The following is a 15,082-nucleotide window of genomic DNA, read 5'->3' as shown; positions in this document are numbered from 1 at the left end:
TGGTTTCAAAAGAATAATTAGAAAATTTTAGTCAATATAACTTTTCCATTTTGTCCCTACTCCTGTCCTCTTTAGTGGGTGACTTGATTCAGAGTTCAAAAAATCACCATGAAAGATTAAGTTGTCTGTGATGTCTTCAGAATCCTTACAGTCTTGAGTTAGAAAGTGCCTCCGGCACATGGTTTGCCTGCCTGCCCAGGAATTCAATCACCTTGGTCATTTTCTTCAAATAACCATTATTACATTCCTTTTAAAAATAAACAACTTTTGGCTGCTCAGAATCCCTGATAGATGAGAGAGAGAAATTTAACTGCCAGTTGCAAGGTGAAGACATCAAATTCATGAACAGAAAATTGAAAAAGAGAGGGCATATTCACCTCATGCTCTTCCCTAGACCTGGTATAACAATGTGCATTGAACAAACTTCAAAACGACACAGGTACCAACATCCCCTTTCACCGTCTACTTGACTCATCCAGCTAAAATTAAGGATTCCACCTCTGAGCCATCCTATAAAGTTGACAATCTTCAGTCACAGACTGGACATATGGGTCCATCTCATCATAGTAGTCGTCTTTCTTTCTTAGGGATTCTTCCACTGTTTTCTTTAAGGCAGTTTAACATTTTTCTGATATTTCTGGAGATTTGGGTTTGCTTGTTTTTGATAAAAGTGGCTTTTGGCACCAGTAGATTGCTATTGTTGTTTTATAGCCAAATTCTCAAAAGTAATGAGAAAAAGATCCCAACCATATTCATCTACAGAGCTAATAGAACAGAATTTTTGCAAATAGGTGCTGCAAAGCCACACATCCTTTTGTGTGCACCTGATTAAACAGTATATGAGTCCTTCTGTCTGGGAATTAGCCAGTGAAACCCAGCCTCAACTCTTATAAATAAAAAGACTGAGGATGGTGAAGAGGTTTCAAATGGTGTGCCAAGCCAAATCAGGTAATTGTCAATGCATTTTGCTGAGTGCTTTGTTGAGAAGGGTTTTAAGGCTGGATCCCTGCTCATCAAGAAAGAGTTCTGTGATTAATTAGTGATGTCTGCCTTAGGTACAGGTTAGGAAGGTGATTGCATGTTCGCCACGTATTTACCACTTTGGTAAATCTTTGACATTAGAAATTTAGAATTTGTCATTTTGGCCACTTAGCAACTTTCCTGAAGAATCTATGATGTATAGTAGTTTGCAGGTTTTATTGGAGGATAAAGTTTATATATATTTGAGGAAAAATTACTATTCCACTTATATCTTAACTACATAGCAATTATTCTAAAACCTTGTGGCTTAAAATAGCAATTTTATTATACTTATGTGTTCTGTGGGTCAGAAATTTGGAAAGGGCACAAGAATACCTTGTCTCTGTCATACAAAGTCTGTCTCCTTATTTGAAAGGACTGGAAGACTGAAGGCAACTGAATGGCTGAGAACAGAAACCACCTCACTCACATGTCTGGTGGTTAATACTGGCTTTCAGCTGAGATCTCAGTTCCTCAACTGGGCTGTTGGCCAGAATATTTACACATGTGGTTGCTTGTGCTTCCTCACAGCATGGTGGATAGGTTTCAAGAGAACCAAGAGGAAGCTATACTCCTTTTATGACCTAACCTCAGGAGTCATGTAATTTAACTTGTGCCATAGCCATACACTCTCCCAGATTCAACTAGAGGGAGAATAGGCCCCACCTTTCAATGGGAGGAATGCCAAAGTCACATTATAAGAGGAGCATATTGGATAGAGTATGTAGGATGCAGTCATTTACAGAGAATACAATCTGCTGTAGTCACCAGTTTGGTAAATAAGCTAGCCATTTTATCTCAATATGCTTTGCAGTTTTTCTTCTCTTCTCTCAGTAAATTAATTGCTTTGAGTAATAAAAACATTATTTATTTGTGGAAAATGTTTAACAGCCAGAGATCAAACATTAAGGACAGTTTAAAAAATTTTAAATCATGGTATAAAAACCTGTGCATTAAACCAATGATAAGGAAATAAAATTTAGAAGAAAGTCATTTGCCTTGATATACATTGTAATCTTTGCAAATACTAGGTTTGTTAATGGTCTTTGGAGGTTACCCTAGATAATATCATAATGTTGACAGACCACAGATATTCATCTAATTCAGGATTCTTATTCTTAGCACTACTGACATTTTAGGCTGGATCACTCCTTGTTGTGTGTATGTGTGTGGAGGGGTGCTGTCCTGTGCACTGCAGGATGTTTAGCAGCATCTCTGGCCTCTCCCCGCTCCCTCCCAGTTATCAAAACCTAAAATGTCTCCAAAAATTGCCACGTGTCTCCTGGGAGGCAAAATTGTCCTCAGCTGAGAACCACTGATCTAACTTCACTATATGGAGTTGCAAAAAATATTCTTCAGAATCTGTTTCCTAGGCTATTCTTCAAAGGTTTGCATGGGCTTAGGCCATAGAAAGCACTACAGTTCACAGTCATTTCGCATGTTTCTTTCATTCAAGATATTTAAATGTATGTTCAATAAAATGAACATACTTTTCCCCGTTAATAGTAGTCATTTTGAAAAGCAGAAATCCCTCCTTTACTGCTAAGACTGGAGAATTGAATCAGGCCGGAGGATTTCAGGGAAAGGAAGAGAGGCTTGCCACGTCCTGGCTCCCCCTGCTGGAGAATGAGTGGGCGCGCCGTGGGGTGGGGGCTGTGAGCACAGCTGTACATTCTCGTCCCCGTCACCCACCCTTAACAACCTACCCCTCTCACATTCCAGAGAGAAGATGTGAGTGGGAAACAACTCTCCTGGGAAGTGGTGTGGTGACTACTCTGTTTCTTGCACTGACAGCGTCCTGGGGGCTGACAGTGGGTGCTGAGAGGAAGGTGTGACATTAAGGAGCAATTTCTGCCCTGAGGTGTTACAGCACCAAGCTACAAGGCACAGGATGGAGTGCAAAATCACTGCGTGTGCCACAGGTGGAGGGAGGTGATGAAATCAGTGAACCTGAACCCTTTCCCATATGCTTACCAGTATATGGACATGCTGGGATGAGGGGTTGGCTGACAATAGGGGTGATATGTATAGGCAATTCTCAGCTTATGAATAATTCTTAAGTAAATTAGTTAAAAATTTGTAATATACATCCCATAGGAAAACAGTGTTATATATGCTAGTTATGCCCACAGATTGGTTGGCAAAAGCCTACTTAACTCAGGGCCACACCATGGTACTAAGCACATAATCATCATGTATTTATAATAGCACTTCTAGGAAAAGTTGCATTCAGATTTCCAACATGGGCAGTCAGAAACAAATCTTCCCTCACTGCAGACCAGTCAACTGGCTCTCTCTCCAACTCCTCTTCAGTTTATCAAAGTTTCACTGAGCATCTTATGTGCCAGGCAGGATGTAGGTGCTAGGGGTTCAAAGGAGAACAAGTCCCTGCTTTTAAGGAGTTTAATTCCCAGCCCATGCCATTCACGGTTCCTGTACACACCTTGTAAGTAGGGAGAGCAAGGACTCCCTTTCTGACCTGGAGGTGACTTCTGTGGTGGCTGGGGTTGAGGCTCCTGCAGGAGGAGGTAAGGAGGGGGATGGATCTGGGAACTTCAGCTTGCATTTTCTGTTTTTGATCAGAGGAGTCCCTGACTAGGTTCCTGGTCTTCCTAATAACCAACTACTACAGAACAGATACGGCATGTGCACGTAGTCATGTCCAACCCTTTGTGATCCCATGGACTGTAGCTCACTAGGCTCCTCTGTCCATGGAATGGACAGAAGGTAACTTGACAGTTTCTCCCCAGACTTCCAGTCCCTGAAAAACAGTCAAATATTTTTGGAAAGTTTTATGAGGAATAAAACTCATTAACCCAGTGATGGGGTGGAGCATTTTAATCCCCATTACTCCCGTTCCCATGCCCACTGCCCACAGAGAATAAGAAAGGATGTGGTCTAAAGTATAGAAAAATGTCATTGCAAAGCTGATGCTAGATGTTTGGACATTGCAGTGTGAGATTGCCTTATGCAATGGTACCCTCCAAGTTCAATAACTGACGAGCTATCTCAGGTCAAGGACGAAAAGGCTCACATATCCAATTAAGATACTCCAATAATACAGTTTATTAAATCTATTTAAAACATAAGAAGGGGAAACAGGGCAGGTTAGCACACTTGTGGTAGTGTGCAAGTGGAGTGGAAGGACCACTCTATCTGGCTCCTGGTTGTGCAATGTTCACACTTCTGTCTCTTTCTCAGCTACATCAGCCTTGCCCAGTGATGGAGAATTTACAAGAACCAAAGCTGATGATTGTGATAGTTAATTGTATGGGTCAACTTGGCTAGGCTACAGTATTTAGATATTTGATCAAACACTGTTGAAGATATTTCTGTGAAGGTATGTTTTGGGGGAGACTAACATTAACATCAGTAGACTTGAGGAAAGCTGATTGTATTCCATAATGTGGGTAAGCCTCATCCAGTCGTTGAAAGCCTTAACAAAGAGACTCACCTCCCCAGAAAGAGAGGGAATTCTGCCAGAATACTGTCTTCAGACTCAAACTGCAACTTTTTCTGGATCTCCAGCCTATTAGCCTACTCTGAAGATTTTGGACTTGCCAGCCTCTATAGTCACATGAGCCAGTTCTTTAAAACACGTCTCTCCCTCTACCCACATGGTGGTTTAGTCGCTAAGTTGTGTAGGACTCTTGCAATGCCATGGACTGTAGCCTGCCAGGCTCCTCTATTCTCCAGGCAAGAATACTGGAGTGGGTTTCCATTTCCTTCTTCAGGTGATCTTCCTGACACAGGAATCGAACGCGGGTCTCTGGCATTGCAGGCAGATTCTTTACCGACTAAGCTGTTAGTACTACCCATATATACACATCTATATATCTACTGTATATACAAATACATATATATACACACACATTTTATTGGTTTTGTTTCTCTGGAGAACCCTAATTCAAAGTTCAACATGGGGCCTCAGCCTGGAGCCAGCTCACACCAGGTGTCACAGGTCCAAGGACACCTGGCCAGTAGATACAGCTCACTGATCAGCCTGCTCTGTGGCCAAGGGTTTTATCTTCATTTCTAGGGCAGAGCACACGTGAGGCTGAAGTGGGACCAACACAAGAGTCTTCAGATGGACCAATTTGGAGATGATTTAGCTATCAGCCTGGCATGCTTGGCACCATATGACCTGGTCTCTCCATTTCTTTCTATCTACAAGGAACACTGTTCTTTAGTCTATGTTTATGGATTCCTTACTGTTTTTAACACATCTCATGCCTTTTGCTCACAGTTCAAAAGTGATTTGCTTTTTATCTCTACTTAAGACTTCTTATGAGTAGTAACTATCCCGTTTGTTTCTTATCTTCTGGAGCAGAACTGAATATTGTCACATAGTACTGCAAAGTGTATTTTGATTTCTGTCAGCCCAGAGGCACTGCCTGGATGCCAGGCTCAGGGTGGGGGAGCTGCACCAGAGAGGAACACTGTTCACTAACTGCTGGATCTGTTGTGGGCAGGGATCTATGCAGATTACATGACACTTAGAGCAATGATTGCCTCCCTTGATGTGGATCTAGATGGTACCATTTCTGAGAATTAAAGCTTTTCTTTAGGAGATGTATTTGTATTTGAATGACAGTTACCCTACTGATAGACAGGGAGAGCCACCGCTCTGAACACGGGCTCTCAGATTCAGCTGTTGGGGTCACCTGTTATTCCTTCCTACAGCCCTACCCCCTTCCCAGTTCTAGGATTAACACAGGGGGACCAAGCACATCAGTTCAATTCAGTTCAGTCACTCAGTCGTGTCCGACTCTTTGTGACCCCATGGACTGCAGCACGTCAGGCCTCCCTGTCCGTCACCAACTCCTGGAGTTTACTCAAACTCATGTCCATTGAATTGGTGATGCCATCCAACCATCTCATCCTCTGTCATCCCCTTCTCCTCTCACCTTCAATCTTTCCCAGCATCAGGGTCTTTTCAAATGAGTCAGTTCTTCGCATCAGGTGGTCAAAGTATTGGAGTTTCAGTTTCAACATCAGTCCTTCCAGTGAACACCCAGGACTGATCTCCTTTAGGATGGACTGGTTGGATCTCCTTGTAGTCCAAGAGACTCTCGAGAGTCTTCTCCAACACCACAGTTCAAAAGCATCAATTCTTCGGCGCTCAGCTTTCTTTACAGTCCAACTCTCACATCCATACTTGACTATTGGAAAAACCATAGCTTTGACTAGACAGACCTTTGTTGACAAAGTAATGTCTCTGCTTTTTAATATGCTGTCTAGATTGGTTATAACTTTCCTTCCAAGGAGTAAGCATCTTTTAATTTCATGGCTGCAGTCACCATCTGCAGTGGTTTTGGAGCCCCCCAAAATAAAGTCAGCCACTGTTTCCCCATCTATTTACCAACCAGGCACATCAGACTTTGGCAAAAGACCATAAGGAATTACCATGTCCATCTAGAGAGAGGAGGAGGACACATTCTGGGGTGAAACCAACTGTGTGGGTCAGAAAGGGGACTCCCTAAAGAGGAGAGGGCTTCCCTGGTGGCTCAGAGGTAAAGCCTCTGCCTGCAATGCAGAAGACCTGGGTTTGATTCGTGGGTCAGGAATTCCCCTGGAGAAGGAAATGGCAACCCACTCCAGTATTCTTGCCTGGAAAATTCCGTGGGCTACAATCCATGGGGTCACAAAAGAGTCGGACATGACTGAGTGACTTCACTTTCACATTCGAAGAGGAGAGTGGATATTTGCCCTGTGGCCTGAAAGAGGGGAGAGCTGAGGGTAGCAGAGCAAAAGGAGAAATTCGAGAGTCCCAGTGAGGCTTTCTTATGCGAGGTTGGACTTCTGTGATGCCTTACTCTTGGATCAGGAGAAGAATCATATGAAATGGACAAATATTCCCCTCTGATGTAGTAATTCTCCCTGTTTATCCCCAGCCATTCAGCTAAGTCTGACACATCAAGGACCATTGGTACAGTCATGTTATGGGGAGTGAGGTGGAGCATCAAGGGACAGGATGGAACAAGGAAGGGCAGTCTGCTTCACCATCATCCCATGGGACTGCCCTGGGGAGCACAGGTGTTCTATCAAGGGACTGCTGCCTGGGAGACCCACGCACAGATGTCAGCAGAAATGTGAGTGGAAGAAAAGGCATCTGCCAGCTGGACATCCCTGGGACAAAGGGAGACAAATGTCCTCATTCTTGAAAACAATGAGCTTGACCACAACACATTTTGAGTTTCTCCTCAGGCCAACTCCTTTATCCCTGTGCCTCCCAGAACCTATAAAGAAAAGGAGAAAACAAAACAAAACATGCAAAAGCCAATTGCAGTTGGTCTTAGATTATACAGAGGGCTGAAGTGGGATTCCTCTGTGTATCTGAGGAATGTCAAACTCAATGGGATTGCTAGGCATTTTGGCATACAAAGAAGATGAGGCCTCATGTTGGTGGCCTTCCCCTTCGCCCTGCTGACATCAGTCCTTCCACAGATGGCCCAGGCCCGCTTGTTCTTCTCCCCTCATACTGGAGTAGAAACCCACATTTATTCCCTTCATCTCAGACTGCAATTACCTGATTCCATCTCCCCGACTGCCTTGTGGTTTACTTGAGGTCAAGGAGCAAGACTTCCTCACCACTCGGTGCAATGCTTAGCACATGGTCAGCACTCAAAAAAGATTTGTTGAATGAACAGATAAATGACCCAGCTGTGGACTAGCCAGGCCTGTGGCTGGGATCTCCAGGCAGAGTTAAGGTCAGCTGTAGGGTAAGCAGCAAAGGAAAGAATCTCCCTGCGTCCTTTTCTTTATAGAATCTTCCTTTTCTTTAAAGAATCTCCCAGCAAGGCCTCTGCAAATGTAACAGGCATGTAGATCACGCTGGGGGCTACCTCTATCAGAAAATAAAAATTCTAACACTTGTGGGAAGAGGCAGGCAAACTTATTAAGAAACCAAATGTCAGATCTCAAATATTTACACACGGTCTTGCCATGAAACATGTTTTTCCACCAGGGAACCTAGGGAAACTCTGTTCTCCCGAGCACACCGTTGCCAGAGAGGTAGTCCTGAAGCCTGCTCAGAAGCCCCAAACACAGAGTTTGTTTACTGTTTGTGGTCACAACATTTCTGAGGATCTGATGAAAGCTATGGGTTTTTTTTCCTAGAAAAACATACCAAAATTTGTATGCAATTTTGCAAAAATTTGCAATTATAGAGGTGGTGGTTGTAGCCCACCTCCTCCTCTGGTGGTCTCCCATGGCCTTGGGCAAGCCCTATCTCCTGAGCTGGTCTTCTAAGACATGGCCCCCACCCCACCCCACCCTGGCCCCTCTGTCTCTTCCTTCCCCGTTCGCTCACTGCTCCAGCCACTCTCTGTTCTCATTCCCACACCCTAAACACAGCTTGTACGTTCCCACCTTTGAACTTGGAGTCAGAGGTCCTGAGGTTCCTTTAAGGTGCCCAGGGGACAGGAGCTGGGCCCCCACGGCCCCCGCATAGCCCAGGCCATCAAAGGCGGAGGAGCCGCCACAGCCTGCTCTGCGGCACCCTCCCGCCCCACCCACCTGGCTGGACAGCGCCAGCCTCTCACTTGGTGTGGTCTCTCGGCCTCTCTGACTCACATCTGTCCTTGGACTAGCATTTCCTGCTCTCCCCAACCCCTCATGGCTCAGATTCCTGGAAATTCCTGCCGTCAGAGCAAATAGCATTTGACCCCTCAGCCTTTTCTCCTCGACCTAGTCATTTAATGAAGAATGAGTCAGGCGTGGCTGGGTGTCCCTGTGCTCCAGGGAGGCAGGAATGCAGCTGTGAGGTAGACCTGGGTCCTGCCTCGGACCTCAGTCTAGGAGGGGTGACAGGCACCTACACCCCAGGAGTCATGCCAGAGACGCAACCACCTGGTGCTGGGCCGGTAGGAGGTGACTTCAAACATGAGGCCTGAAGGACAAGGCCCGGAGGGTGTTCCGAAGAGAAGAAAGTCAGTGGGAAACATCTGAGGCCAGAAGAAAGAGGGCGGCGTGAAGGTGTGGGAAGGAATTCCAGAGAACCAGGGGGGAGTGATGTGATGCTGGAGAGGGTTTAGGGTGGGATGAAGGGCTCTGTTCCCACTCTACCCTGAGGGCAGGAGGAGCCGCAGAAGCAGAGGTGGGAGGTGGATCAGACACCTCCACTCAGGCCAGCCACTCTCGCTGCAGTTGCTGGGGTCTTGTTAACAGCCCTCCACGCCTCCCACTCTGTCCCTTTAGCTTCGGGCCCTGCAGCACCAGTTACAGGCCCTCCCATCTCCTTGCTGCTCCTGCAGACAAACACACAAGTCCGCATTGTTTAAGAGCCTGATGTATTTTTTAAAACAGCTAATCCCTAAACAGAGCCAGAAAAGGATAAAATAATAACCCTCGGGATGGGTGGGGCCTGTGGTGGAGTGACAGATTCCAGCACCTTCCACACCCAGGCCCTACCCCTTGTCCTGATCCTCTTGGTCCTAAAAACTCTCCCTTCTCTTTTGTTCCTTGCCTGCTGTCATTTCAGTCCTGCCAGATGCCTTGCAACCCTGTGGACTATATCCCACCAGACTCCTCTGTCCACGGGATTCTCCAGGCAAGAATACTGGAGTGTGTAGCCATTTCCTTCTCCAGGGGATGTTCCTGGCCCAGGGATGGCACCCACATCTCTTATGTCTCCTGCATTGACAGACGGGTTCTTTACCACTAGTACCATCTGGGAAGCCCTGGCTGGGGGGTGGAGGGGGTGCTTAATAACCCCCACCCCTCCAAACCTCATTCTCTCACACACTACAGAGAAGTGGCTCAAAAAGTTTTTGACTTCTGACCCTTGAAAGACATTTTACAGCATGACCCAGTAGACAGATGCACACATACACACACACACACACTTAAGCAAAATAAATTTCCTGAAACAGCATTATGCTTTCTAAAGATGATGCCTTCTGATCTATTCTAGTTCAGTTTATTTCTTTTGAGGGAGGAGAGAGGGTCGGTCATGACCTGCTCAATTAAGTTCAATATCCACTAAGGGGACACAGCCTGCAGTTTGAAAAGCATTGCCTAGCCGAAGGGCATGCTGAGACCTTCCCTAAGAGCCCCTCTCTCTAGCCGAGGCAATACAGATGCAGCCCCAAATGCCCCCTGTCTTCAACAGTTAGTTTGAGTTTTGAGCTGCTTCCTGAGCTTCTGCTAGCTGAGGAATGTTCCTCTTTGGTCATTGCCTCAAATGGTATACAGATCCTAGAAAAGTGTTAGTTCTGGTTCCACCCATGGTCTGCCGGTAGGTGAGGATGGTACAGGGAAAAAGGAGCAGGCTGTGGTGTTCCTGCCTGCTAGCAACAACAACAGCAGTGGCAACAGAAATAATAATAACAGCAACATCTGCTGAGGTTGACCAGACACTGACTGTGCTAGGCTTTGTCTCACTGAGTCCTCACCACAACCTCTAAGCTGGATATTATCTCCATTTTACAGGATGTGAAGAGGAACACAGAGGACTCAGCAAGGTGATAGCACTAGTAGGAGGATTAGCCTAGGTCCACTGGACACTAGAGCTTGGGATTTGACAAACCTGAGTGTTCTACAACACCCACTCATCTTAAGGTATGGGGGAGACCTGTCACCTCTAATTTCATTTAGAATGTTGTATTAGTTTGTTCAAGCTGAAGTGACAAAGCACCATAGACCAAGTGTTTATAAAAAGCAGAAGTTTATTTCTCACGGTTCTGGAGGGGTGAGATCAGGTGTCACCATGGTTGGGTTCTGGAGAGGGCTTTGGGCTTTCTTCTGGGTTGCAGGCTGCCCCTTGTTGTCTCCTCACATGGCAGAAAAGGCCTGAGAGCTCTCTGGGGTCTCTTATACAAGGGCACTAATCTCATTTGTGAGGGCTCCACCCTTATGACCTGATCACCTCCCAAAAACCCCATCTCCAAATGCCATCACATGGCAGGGCAGGGGACCAGGGGGCAGGGGGGAATGGGGAGGTGTTAGAACTTCTACATATGAGTTTTAGGAAGACAAAATAGTCAATCCATAGTTAAGTGTATATGTTTCATATGTTGCCCTGTCTCAGGGATTCCAAATGTTTCATTCTCAGAGGGTTTGTGGGCCCTTGAAATCATGGAACAAGACCTTATGTATGTGTGTTTCTGGCTAACTTCTCAAAGTGGTCCTTGACCCACTGACCTGTCTTGCTGAACTGAAGGATCTGAGTGAAAATACATTTGCTCAGCATGATAAATTCAAGTGTGTGTATGGCGGGGAAGGGTTTCCCTGGTGGCTCAGACAGGAAAGAATCTTCCTACTGTGCAGGAGACCCAAGTTCAGTCCCTGGGTGGGGAAGATCCCCTGGAGAAGGGAATACCTACCCACTCCAGTATTCTTCCCTGGAGAATTCCGTGGACAAAGGGGCCTGGCAGGCTCAGTCCATGCGGTCACAAAGAGTTGGACATGGCTGAGTGACTAACACAGTCACTTGAGGAGAAGATCAGAACAATAAGAGGTTGTCTGTGTGTAGATCCCTGTGGGATAGGACATTCACATTGGAAGCTGATGTATGCAACTGCAGTGAGTGGGTGAACAGGGAAGACCCTGCCCAGAGAGGGGTTGGGGGGCTGGGCAGAGCTGCTTCCTGGTCTATAAATGAGGGATTGTTCTTGACTGGGCTTCCCAGAGCACTGCAGAGTTTCCTGAGGCTCTCCCACCATCACTTCAGGCTCTTACCAGCAGGTGCTCTCTCCCTGTGCTTTGGGAGAAAGGAGACAGCTTTTACTACTACAAAAAAGTCGGTGGGGAGGAAGGAAAACATTAGGCCAATCCAAACTGAAGGACATTCTACAAAATACATGACCAGCACTCCTCAAAATCTTCAAGGTCACCCATAACAAGGAAAGTCTGAGAAATTGTCGCTGTCAGGAGGACACTAAGGGGACATGGTGACTCAATATAATGGGAGATCCTGGATAGGGTCTTGGAACAAGAAAAGGACAGCAGGTAAAAACCAGGGAAATCTGGATAAAGTGTGGATTTTAGTAATGTATTGGCTTTGGTTAATTAACTGTTCATGAGTGGCACCACCTTTCTCCAGTCACCTGTGCCAGACAGTCATCCCAAAGCCTTCCCCTTCTTCACCCCCCACATTCAATCAATCATAGCGTCCCGAGGATCCCTTGCCCTGTATCACTGGCACCCACCTGCCCTGTCCATCTTCTCTGTTGCCCTCTTAGCCTCTCCAGCTGCACTCTTGTAGTAATAACCAGTAGTGTCCAGTTGCCAAGTCTTCTAATCCAATCTTTAAAAAATATTGTGATGTAGATTCACAGGAATAGAAAAAGACTTATGGTTGCCCAAAGTGGAAAAGGGTAGGAGGGAAAAATTGGGAATTTTGGATTAACAGATACACACTACTATATATAAAGTAGATAAACAATAAGGACCTACTGCATAGCACAGAGAACTATATCCAATATCATGTAATAATCTAGAATGGAAAAGAATCAGAAAAAGTGTGTGTGTGTGTGTGTATATATATATATAACTGAATCACTTTGCTATACATGTGCAACACTGTAAATCAACTACATTTCAATAAATTTTTTAAAAAACAAATTCATGCCAACAAAGATGGGAAGTTAAAAATAAAACAATTAAGAAAACAATTATGATGAAATATATCAGGCAAACCAAAAAGTACAGATAACAATGTGACAAACCCACTTCCTAGCACAAGACACAAAACCTTACTGATAAAATAAAGCTCTCTGTGTACCCATGTCTGACTCACTCCCCACCCTCCAACTTCTTGCTTTCCTGTTCTCATATCTCTTATCTTTTTCTTTTCAACATGGCCTTCTCTGACCACCTGACATAATATTGCAATCCATAACCTTTCTTCCCAGTATCCTTGACCTCCTTTAATTCTGCTCTTTTTGTTTCATAGCATTTTGTCTCTAGTATACAATACCGGAGAAGGCAATGGCACCCCACTCCAGTACTCTTGCCTGGAAAATCCCATGGACGGAGGAGCCTGGTAGGCTACAGTCCATGGGGTCGCTAAGAGTCGGACACGACTGAGCAACTTCACTTTCACTTTTCCCTTTCATGCACTGGAGAAGGAAATGGCAACCCACTCCAGTATTCTTGCCTGGAGAATCCCAGGGACGGCAGAGCCTGGTGGGCTGCCGTCTATGGGGTCGCACAGAGTCGGACACGACTGAAGCGACTTAGCAGCAGCAGCAGCAGTATACAATACAATTAATTTATTTATTGTACCTATATAAGCCTGTAGGGACTGCCACAACAAAATACCATAGACTGGGTGTCTTAAACAGCAGAAGTTTGTCTTTTCACACTTCTGTAGGCTGAGATAGTCCAAGATCAAGGTGTCAGCAGGTTTGGTATCTCCTGAGGCCTCTCTCCTTGACTTACATGTAGTCCCTCTCTGTGTCCTCTTGTGGTTTTTCCTCTGTGCCCATCCACTCCTGGTGGCTCGCTCTCTCTTTTTTTTTTTTTTGCGGTGGGGGGAGGTGTTGCACTGTGTGGTTTGCAGAACTTCCCTGCACAGAGATCAACTTGTGCTCCAAGCAGTGGAAGCATGGATTCTTAACCACAGGAAAGTCCTCTGTGTCTCTTGTGGGTCCAGATTTCCTTGTCTGGTAATGACACCAGTCAGATTGGATTATGGCCCCCCTAACCCTCATGTGAGAGTTGGACCATAAAGAAGGCTGAGCGCTGAAAAACTGATGCTTTCAAACTGTGGTGCTGGAGAGGACTCCTGAGAGTCCGTTGGACAGCAAGGAGATCAAACCAGTCAATCCTAAAGGAAATCAACCTTGAATATTCATTGGAAGGACTGATGCTGAAACTAATGCTTCAATACTCTGGTCACATATTAAGAAGAACTGACTCATTGGAAAAGACTCTGAAGGCAAAAGGAGAAGGAGGAGTGGCAGAGAGATGGTTAGATAGCATCACTGACTCAATGAACATGAATTTGAGCAAACTCCGGTAGATGGTGGAGGAGAGAGGAGCCTGGTGTATTACAGTCTATGGAGTCGCATAGAGTTGGATATGATTTAGTGACTAAACAACAACAAAACCCTCATTTTAACATAATTACCTCTTTAAAGATCTTATTGCCAAATATAGTCATACTCTAAAGTACTGAGGGTCAGGGCTTCAACATATGCATTTGGAGGGGAACATAGTTCAGCCCATAATAATATCTATTGTTTATTTTCTGCCTTTCATTACTACAACATATGCCCAGTGTTGTCTCATCTGTTTTATTCATTGGTGAAGTTTAAGAGCCTAGAACTGCTCCGGGCACATAGTAGGCACTTGATAAATTTTTGTTGAACAGAATTTTCACCTTGACTCTGACTTTCAAAACCAGGCTAACTTGAAACAATTATGTTAATAGAAGTTACCTTTATTTTCTTTCTGACTCCAGTAGAAATGGTTTTAGAGTTTGACCGTTAAGTATAATTATGTTTGCTTCAGGCTTCCCTAGTGGCTCTGATGGTAAAGAATCTGCCTGCAATGCAGGAGTCCTGGGTTAGATTCCTGGGTTGGGAAGGTTCCCTGGAGGAGGGAATGGCTATCCACTCCAGTACTGTTGCCTGGAGAGTCTTATGGACAGAGGAGCCTGGCGTGCTGCAATCCATGGGGTTACAAAGAGTTGGACATGACTGAGCGACTTTCACTATGTTTGCTTCAGTATTTCAATAGATGTACCTTTTATCAGATTAAGGAAGTTCACTTCTATTTCTAGTTTGCCGAGAGTTTTAATTTGAATTTTATTGAATGCTTTCTCTGCGTCAGCTGAGATGATCTTGTAGTTTTTTCCCCCCCTTTAATCTGTTAATATGGTGTTTTACAGAACCAGATATCCTTGCATTTGTGGGATAACATTGCAGGGTTTTAATCAGGCGATTAACATGATCTGATTTACATTTTGCAGAGTTCACTCTGGCTGCTGTGTGGGGCAGGCGTTGTAGGGAGTGAGAGTGAAAGCAGGAAGATCAGCCAGAAGGCTATTAGAGTAATCTGGGCCAGAGAGGATGGTGAAGGTGGAAATGGAGATAAGGGGGAGGATTAGGAATAT

General features: G+C 45.1%; 1 protein-coding gene across 3 annotated transcripts in view; it reads left to right on the top strand.

The window, feature by feature from the left end:
- MAGI3 (membrane associated guanylate kinase, WW and PDZ domain containing 3) overlaps window positions 1-15,082 on the top strand; it is a 435,962-nt gene that overhangs the window by 26,862 nt on the left and 394,018 nt on the right. For all 3 annotated transcript variants that reach the window (XM_081493374.1, XM_081493372.1, XM_081493371.1), the window contains exons 2-3: window positions 6,915-7,112; window positions 10,453-10,581. The gene's annotated coding sequence lies outside the window, so the exon portion shown is untranslated. The remainder of the gene's footprint in view (window positions 1-6,914; window positions 7,113-10,452; window positions 10,582-15,082) is intronic.

This window comes from Giraffa tippelskirchi, chromosome 5 (genome assembly GCF_054371585.1).
Source record: "Giraffa tippelskirchi isolate mGirTip1 chromosome 5, T2T-mGirTip1v1.2.pri, whole genome shotgun sequence".
Lineage (NCBI taxonomy): Eukaryota > Metazoa > Chordata > Mammalia > Artiodactyla > Giraffidae > Giraffa > Giraffa tippelskirchi.
The sequence above is the reverse complement of the archived record's forward strand: the minus strand, read 5'-3'. Positions and strand labels throughout refer to the sequence as shown.